Source organism: Schistocerca serialis, chromosome 6, assembly GCF_023864345.2.
Source record: "Schistocerca serialis cubense isolate TAMUIC-IGC-003099 chromosome 6, iqSchSeri2.2, whole genome shotgun sequence".
Taxonomy (NCBI): domain Eukaryota; kingdom Metazoa; phylum Arthropoda; class Insecta; order Orthoptera; family Acrididae; genus Schistocerca; species Schistocerca serialis.
In genome coordinates this window covers 733884031-733892967 of record NC_064643.1, presented here as the reverse complement: position 1 = coordinate 733892967, position 8937 = coordinate 733884031, and the positions used below count along the sequence as shown (strand labels likewise).

Sequence of the window (8937 nt, the reverse complement as noted above, 5' to 3'; positions counted from 1 at the left end):
TAGAGTAGTTCTTCCCGGTCTTGGAGGCAGTCCGAAAGCATAAGCTCTTACTTTTTCAGGTTCACAATGGCTCTGAACACTATGGGACTTAACTTCTGAGGTCATCAGTCCCCTAGAACTTAGAACTACTTAAACCTAACTAACGTAAGGACATCACACATATCCATGCCCGAGGCAGGATTCGAACCGGCGACCGTAGTGGTCGCGCGGTTCCAAACTGTGGCACCGAGAACCGCTCGGCCACTTCGGCTGGAACTTTTTCATGACCGCCCCGAATTTATATTAGAACTGCCCCTATTCGACAACCCCAGGCGCAGTGCAAAGATCTGTCTCGGGATGCTCGTCCTATAATTCTAGAACTGAAGATGGTGTTAGCGCCCCTTTAAGGAATGAGGAAAGACCTTTCTTGCACCTTGTTGTAGGTGGTGTCCCCCTGGAGTATTTGTTGCAAGGAATATGCCTTAGCACGTAATTTCTTTATAAATGGTAGTTACCTGACATTGTAAGTGTACAGGTGCGATGTATTATTTCAGTGTATGTAAATTATTTTAAAAAATTTCATTTTCAAAGTTATCACTAGTTTAGAGCATGACGGGTCACCTTCAGATAAAGGTACACCCAGCAGTGTCTAAGAAAACCTGACACTTGGTCACTAACACCAATTGACGAGGTAACCTCTTATCTTATACACTGTTGAGTATTTTGATAACGGTCGAATCTAGTTACCAATTTTCCTATATGTGATCTTATGTGATAAGAATTTAATAAAATCACCAACGTTCACTTTTATGAATCGCAGGCAGTATGGACACCTTTCGAGAAAACTTCTTACATCACGAACATGGCAAAGAGTCGGGAGATCTACATTACTTTTATTTCTCTTGGATCGGAATAGACTCTATCACTATTCACTCGGTGCCACAAGATTTTCATTTCTTGGGTAACGGAAAGGTACCTTTCCTAATTCACATGGAGACCTACAGTATGAATAGAAATCAACATGGTCGTCAGGCAGCTTAGATTTGCCTCAAACATCATCGAAAAACCGGCAACGTCATTCACGTCGTCCATGTGCCGCCACCAGAGTAGCGACACAACATCCTGTGCCACCATCTGATGGCTGTTTCATGGACACGCCCCCCTCCCCCCACGCCCTGCAATGTTGCTTTAAAGGAATATAAGAGGTCTCCGGAAGTTATCATCCTCCCTTCAGTTGTGTGTTTCACTCTTGCGTCACTGAGCCTCTCTTGTGATACTACAACGTTAATACGGGATGTACATTGACTTTGATTACATTTCTGTTCCACTGTAACCCACTGAATTCACGTAAACGATTTTTTACCCAATTGCTGTTTATACAGACAGAGAGAGAGAGAGAGAGCTGGAGTGATCAGTGTAGCAAAAGAAAGGAGAGTTTAATAGAAATTTTATTGTTGAAGTGGGTAATGGATTCGACTACCTCAAATAGAAACAAATTTATGACGGTCTTTTTTTATTATTCAAGACGTTAATATAGATCAAGAATAACAGAGGGCCTATAACACTTCCTTGGGGAGCGCCGGTTATTAACTCTGTTTAACTCTATCACTTTCCGTTATTAGTACGAAATGTGACCTTTCTGACAGGATATCACGAATCCAGTCGCACAACTGAGGTGAAATTCCATAGGCACAAAGTTTGGTTGCAAGACGCTTGTGAGAAACGCTCTCGAAAGCCTTCCGGATATTTAAAAATATGGAATCAATTTGACATCACCTCTTGATAGCACTTAATACTTTATGAGTATAACGAGCTAGTTGGGATTCATAAGAACGATATTGTCTGACTGCCTGCTGACTGTATCAATAAATCGTTTTCTTCGAGGTAATTCATAATGTTCCAATACAGTTTATGTTCCAAAACCCAACTTAAAATCGACGTTAGTGATATGGGCCTGTAATTCTACTCCTACTTCCCTTATTCGGTATTGGTGTGACTTCAGCAATTTTTCAGTCTGTAGGTACGGATCCTTTTGTGGGCGAGCGTTTGTATATAAATGCTAAATATGGAGCTATTGTATCAGCATACGCTGAGAGGGTCCTAACTGGTATACAATCTGGAGCGGAACCCTCGCTTTTGGTAAGTGATTTAAGCTGCTTTGCGACACTGAGGTTATCTATTTCTATGTTTCTCATCTTGGCAGTTGTTCTTGATTGGAATTCAGGAAAATTTACTTCGTCTTCTTTCGTGAAGGAGTTTCGGAAAACCGTGTTTAATAACAGTTGCACTGTCATCTGTGACTTCATCGTTGTTATCGCGCAGTGAAGGTATTCATTGCGCCTTGCCACTGGTGTGCTTTATGTATGACCAGAATCTCTTTGGGTTTTCTGCCCGATTTCGAGACGGAGTTTCGTTGTGGAAATTACTGAATGCATCTCGCATTCATGTACGCGCTATATTTGTAACTTCTGCAAAACTTTGGCAGTGTTGGGGATTATGTGTTCTTTTAAATTTTGCATTCTTTTTTCGCTGCTTCTGCAACAGCGATCTGACCAGTTTTGTGTACCATGCGGGAACAGTACCATCACTTATTAAATTATGTGGTATATATCTCTCAGTTGCTATCGATACTACCGCTTTGAAATCATTCCACAACTTTTCTACGCTCACACGATCAGATCAGAAGGAGTGCAGAATGTCTCTTAAAACGGTAAGAGTATTATTGTCAGATTTTTTAAATAGACATGCTTTGCGTTTCCTTCTGATCGTATTCAGCCTAGTAGCTACTGCCTTGTGGTCGCTAATGCGTGTATTCGTCACGATACTCACTATTTGTCCAGTATTATTTGTTGCTAAGAGATGAAATATACTTTCGCAACCATTTGCGGTTCGAGTGCGCTCATTAATTGTTCAAAATAATATTCTAAGAAAGCGTACAGTACAATTTCGGATGACGTTTTGTGCCTGCCGCCGGCTTTAAACGTATAATTTTACAAGCATATCGAGGGTAGATTAAAGACACCACCGACTATAATTGTATGAATGGGTTACCTATTTCAAATGAGACTCAAGTTTTCTTTGAACTGTTGAGTTACTATATCTTCTGAGTGAAGGGTTCAGTAGAACGATCCAGTTAATAGTTTAGTGCGATTGTCAAGTATAACCTCTACCCATACTATTTCGGAGGAACTATCTGCTTCAATTTCACTACGAGGTGTAAGGGTGGGGTTATAGTTCCGACTTTGTTTGCTAATTGTACTCACTCATCTTGTAAATCCAATCCTCACTCGCTTCTTCCCTTGCAGTCTAGGAATAGCAGCTTGAGTATTGCTGTAATAAACGAATACTAACAAGGGGAACAAAGGAGTGTCAAGTAACAAAATTCAAGTTTTAACCTAGTATAATCCATTGATGTATTTTTTAACACTTGCACTGCACAGGGCTGCACTGTTACACTCTTCACAAAATAACATACACTAACATTACACCACAATACATCATCCCACACTGCAATCCAGATGCGGCATTCGTGGTAACATAGGTAATCCAAGTTTCATTTCCGGGCGCGGAAGAGATGCTCGCGGGCATCTAATCATGTTCTCGCAATTTTTCTCGTGGTTTATGACTTCGCGAACCGCGGATTACGTCTCGTGAGGTACACGAATGATTACACAGCATCAAGCACCTTTACAGTCAAAAAATTTACTTGTTCTCTTAGCCTGATTGCTTAACATCTTCACACCACTCACACGGTTAACGACCGCAGCTCGTGGTCGTGCGGTAGCGTTCTCGCTTCCCACGCCCGGGTTCCCGGGTTCGATTCCCGGCGGGATGAGGGATTTTCGCTGCCTCGTGATGACTGGGTGTTGTGTCACGTCCTTAGGTTAGTTAGGTTTAAGCAGTTCTAAGCTCTAGGGGACTGATGACCATACATGTTAAGTCCCATAGTGCTCAGAGCCATTTAAACCATTTCAACACGGTTAAACACCACCACGTGACTATCTCGCTCGTTCGGCGCGAAAAAAAAAAACAAAGAAGCGATCATAGTGATGTTATCATAATCGACATTAGTCCTACTTGATACATGATTACAAACGCAAACTACTTAAGACAGCAATAAATACTTCACCACCAATTGTGTTTAATCTATCCTTTTTGAACACTGTTAGATCGTGTTAAAAATTTTCGGCTGAACTTATTTCCGGCTGAAGCCAGGTTTGTGTACCTATAACTATTAGAGCTTCAGTGCTTTTTATTAGGGCTTGGAGCTCTGGTTCTTTCCCAATACAGCTATGACAATTTACAACTACAATATCGATAGTTTCTACAAGTAACTTACTGTGTTTTATCTGCCTCCCTTTAGTGGACACCCTTTCTGTGGTTCCCTGAGGCCCTCTAACCTAAAAAACCGCCCAGTCCCTTCTACACAGCCCCCGCTGCCCGTGTAGCTTCTTCCTGTGAGTAGAGGACTCCTTACCTACTAAGCAGAACCTGGAAATCCCCCACCCGATGGCGCAAGTCAAGGAACCTGCAGCCTACACGGTCACAGAACCACCTGAGCCTCTGATTCAGACCCTCCACTTGGCTCTGCATCAAAGGACCACAGTCGGTTCAATCGACGATGCGAAGATGGTGAGCTCCTGCTTGATCTCACAAGAAAGAGTGGCAGTCTTTACCATTTCCGCTAGCCGCCCGAAACCAGAGAGAATCTCCTCCAGTCCAAAGCGACACACGTCATTGGTACCGACATGAGCCACCACCTGCAGTCAGCTGCACTGTGTACTCTTCATGGCGTCTGGAAGCAGCCTTTCCACATCTCGAATGACTCCTCCCAGCATGCACACGGAATGCACACTGGCTTGCATCCCCTCCTCGGCAGCCATTTTCCTAAGGGGCCCACGTTACATGCCTAACGTAGGAGTTCCCAACTACCACTAAAACCACCCTCTGTGTACGCCCAGACCTTGCGGGCCGAGAAACTTTCTCCATAACAGGGTGGACTATTGCATCCGGCTCAGAGATATCGTCATCCACAGATAACGCCTGAAACCTGTTCGTCACACGAACCGGGGAGGCCCTACGATTGGCCCCTTGGAAAGTGTTTCAATGCCTACCAGACTTTGGAAGGATGTCACACACGACCACGGGTGAGGGGTCAACCTCAGTGCAGACAGTATGCGGGGCGGCCACAGCAGTGGACTGAATGGGGAAACACATGGGACGTGCTCCAGATCTTTCGTATCCCCGCGTCCGATCCCCCACAGTGACAGAAGTCAACGCAGCCTGGAGCTGTAAGCGAAGGGTCGCCAACTCAGCTCGCATCTGTACAGAACAATCACAGTTCCTATCCATTACTGCAGTCACTCCCGTTGGTAGCTCGTAAAAATATACAACAAACGAATGGTGTACTCAGCTTGTTACCAACAGGAGTTCGAAATGCTCTCTCACTAACGGTCTAAATGACACTGAGCTACACTAACCAAAACAACCAAAAGCCTGTACAATCTTAGGGTGGATATAAGGGTCGATAGCAATGGCGGTACGGTACACTACACTGTTGTTAAAGCACTCAAACATGCAAGAAATTACAAAAATAATCCTGTAAGTACACAGGCATTTGTGAATAAGTCGCTTCTGTTGGAAGCTTGTAAAAATATATAACAAACGAACAGTTTACTCGCTTTCCTAGTAGCAGGAACCTATAGTGCTCTGTCACTGACAGTCCATCCGACCTAATAATAATTACAGTCTGGAAAGTATATCATGAGCCTAATCAATTTAAAGTTGCGCACACTAGAACCAACATCAGAGGTCTATAATGCGAGGCCACCACCTAACGGTTTGATGGTTTACTCACTCAAGGAACTTGATATTCAGCTGTTCCTGATATGGCTGTTATCAATCAACTCTGTACAGTGTAAACCCTGTCAGTGGTGGACAAAGTTGAAATCAGTGCATACATACCAGTTAAATTGCAGACATAATTCATGGACTCGCTGATCTTTCTCCACTTTGTTTCAGTATTGTTCGCCCCATTCTACAGATACAGTTCGATCTGTGGGAGGAGAATCGTATTCATGCAGTGAGTCGAATACACTGCTCTAGGAGCAACTATTCTCGTAAATGAATCTAAACGTTCAATATCAAAGCGGAATACTGCCCATGTGGAAAAGAAGTGACAATATGTTTTAACCAGGAAATGAACCGAAATTTCCCGGCAGACTAAAACTGTGTGCTGGACCGAGACTCGATATCGGGACGTTTGCCTTTCGCAGACTAATGACCTACCAACTGAGCTACCCAAGTATGATCCATGACGCGCCCTCACAGCTTCAATTCGGCCAGTAACTGGTCTCCTACCTACCAAACTTCACAGAAGTTCTTCTACGAACCTTGCAGAAGTAGCACTCCTGAAAGAAAGGATATTGCGGAGATATGGCTTAGCCACAGCCCGGTGAATGTTTCCAGAATGAGATTTTCACTCTGCAGCGGAGTGTGCGCTGATACGATACTTCTTGGCAGATTAAAACTGTGTGCTGGACAGAGACTCGTATTCGGGACCTTTGCCTATCGTGGGCAAGTGCCCTACCATCTGGGCTACCAAAGCACGACCCATGACACGTCCTCACACGGCACTTGCCCGCGAATAGCAAGGGTCTGGAATTCGAGTTTCTGTCCTGCACACAGTTTTAATCTGCCAGGAAGTGTCTCAAATAAATTAAGGCCTATTGTTCGTTACAACCAGTCGTAGCCATACGTGAGACAAAGACTAATGAATGAAGAGATGAAATTCTTCCAATCCGTATGTGACATACACCAAACCAGTGCTTGACAGTATTGGTTAAAAACAGTCTTGGTTGCAGTTTTACTTTTTTTATTTTTCTACGACGCGTTTCGCCTTATTTAAGCATCTTCAGGTTATCTTTTCTAGATGGACGCGAGAGGCACCAAGATCTGCATAACGCGTTCCCATTCACTGGAGCGAGTAACAGTAAGATCTTACTGTCACTGTCGTTGAAAAATAAAAAGAAAACTAAACTTGCAACCAACGCTGTTTTAACCGATAATGAAGAGATGCTTACAGTAAGTAACTTAAGCACATAGAAGACATATCCAAATAGTTTCCTTGACAACAACAGCAAATATTTCAATACACGCAAATTCTTGTGGCTAGGCAGCTAACAAGAAGTATAGATTACATGTGATGTAGAAATTCTATAGTCCCTGCAGGCTTGTGACCTCCATCGCACATTGCTGTTTATGCAAGGAGGCCCTTCACGTCAGGAAATGGACGAGGAGAAATCTAGTACTAATCACCAGGTCAGTACCTCGAGAGATGGAAATTATAAAAATCCTAATACTGGACTGGAAAATTCCCCGATTTCGAAACATGTAGCCACATCTGGTTAACCAGCCGCTTTTCTGTGAAGACACCAGGCTGTGTGAGATTTTGTAGATTATCTTCTGCACCAGCACTAGATTTTGGAGCGTTAAGTGCTCAGCACTTATTGAGAAAAGTGAATCATAGGTGAATAATTCAGTTTTAATTCCCTGGAGGAAATACCATAGAAAAAAAAGCACTCTGTCTTCAGGCCACGAATGGCCTAGCGGGACCATCCGACCGCCGTGTCATCCTCTGTGGAGGATGTGGATAGGAGGGGCGTGGGGTCAGCACACCGCTCTCCCAGTCGTTATGATGGTATTCTTGACCGAAGCCGTTACTATTCGGTCGAGTAGCTCCTCAGTTGGCATCACGAGGCTGAGTGCAACCCGAAAAATGGCAACAGCGCATGGCGACTTGGATGGTCACCCATCCAAGTGCCGACCACGCCCGACAGCGCTTAACTTGGGTGATCTGACGGGAACCGGTGTATCCACTGCGGCAATGCCGTTGCCTGGAAGTACCATAGAGGCAGTTTAAATAAAGAATGGACATCTCTAACAAAGGCAGTAATATAATTTACACAGATTAACGTAGGTACAGGGAAGATAACAGTGAAGTATACTTGATTAAGGGAATAAACAGTTGCCGGACTTTGTGACCGAGCGTTCTAGGCGCTTCAGTCCGGAACCGCGCTGCTGCTACGGTCGCAGGTTGGAATCCTGCCTCGGACATGGATGTGTGTGATGTCCATAGGTTAGTTAGGTTTAAGTTGTTCTAAGTCTAGGGAACTGATGACCTTAGATGGTAAGTCCCTCAGAGCTTAGAGCCGATTGAACCATTTTGAGTAAAAAGTTTAGTTAATCGACGAAAGAAGCAAGTACAAAAATGTTTAACTAAAGACAGCAGTATGTGTCCCTTTGGAACTAAATGGTAAGTTTAGGGAAGATAAGGTGAAAAGACAACTGGAAAAAATGTGAGGATATCGGAAACAAAATCCTAGTTTCTAGGACTGACGCAACTTTAGAAAAATTAGTAAAAACCTGCGTTGAAATTAAACGCAATGGTGTCAACATGAAGAGTGCATTGAGAATTCCAATGATATACGAGAAGCAAAGTACAGACTGTACACTGAAGACCTCTACAAGGGAGAGGAACTACCAGATGGCGAGATAGAAGAAGAAATGAGAGTCAGTGTGGAAAATACAGATGATCTAGTACTACAGTAGGAGTTTAACAGAATTTTGGAGGAGTTACAATCAAATAAGACTGATATGATGTATATCAGCCCTTCAGAGTTTCTAAAATCATTTGAGGAAATGGCAACCAAAAGGCCGTTCACGATGGTATCTAGAATCGACGAAACGGGAGACATAGCACCAAACTTTTCGGAAAAATGCCACTCACACCTTTCCGAATACGGTTAAGTGCACGTAAGTGCGAGAACTATCGCATAAACGGTATAGCAGCTCATGCATTGAAGCTGCTAACAAGTATAATTTATAGAAGACTGGAAAATAAAATTAAAGTTCTGTTAGATGACAGTCACTTCGGTTTTCGGAAAGGTAAATGCACTA

General features: G+C 43.4%; 1 pseudogene; it reads right to left on the bottom strand.

Moving 5' to 3' along the window:
* Positions 1–7757: 7757 nt before the first annotated feature.
* Positions 7758–7875, bottom strand: LOC126485679 (5S ribosomal RNA; annotated as a pseudogene).
* Positions 7876–8937: the final 1062 nt, after the last annotated feature.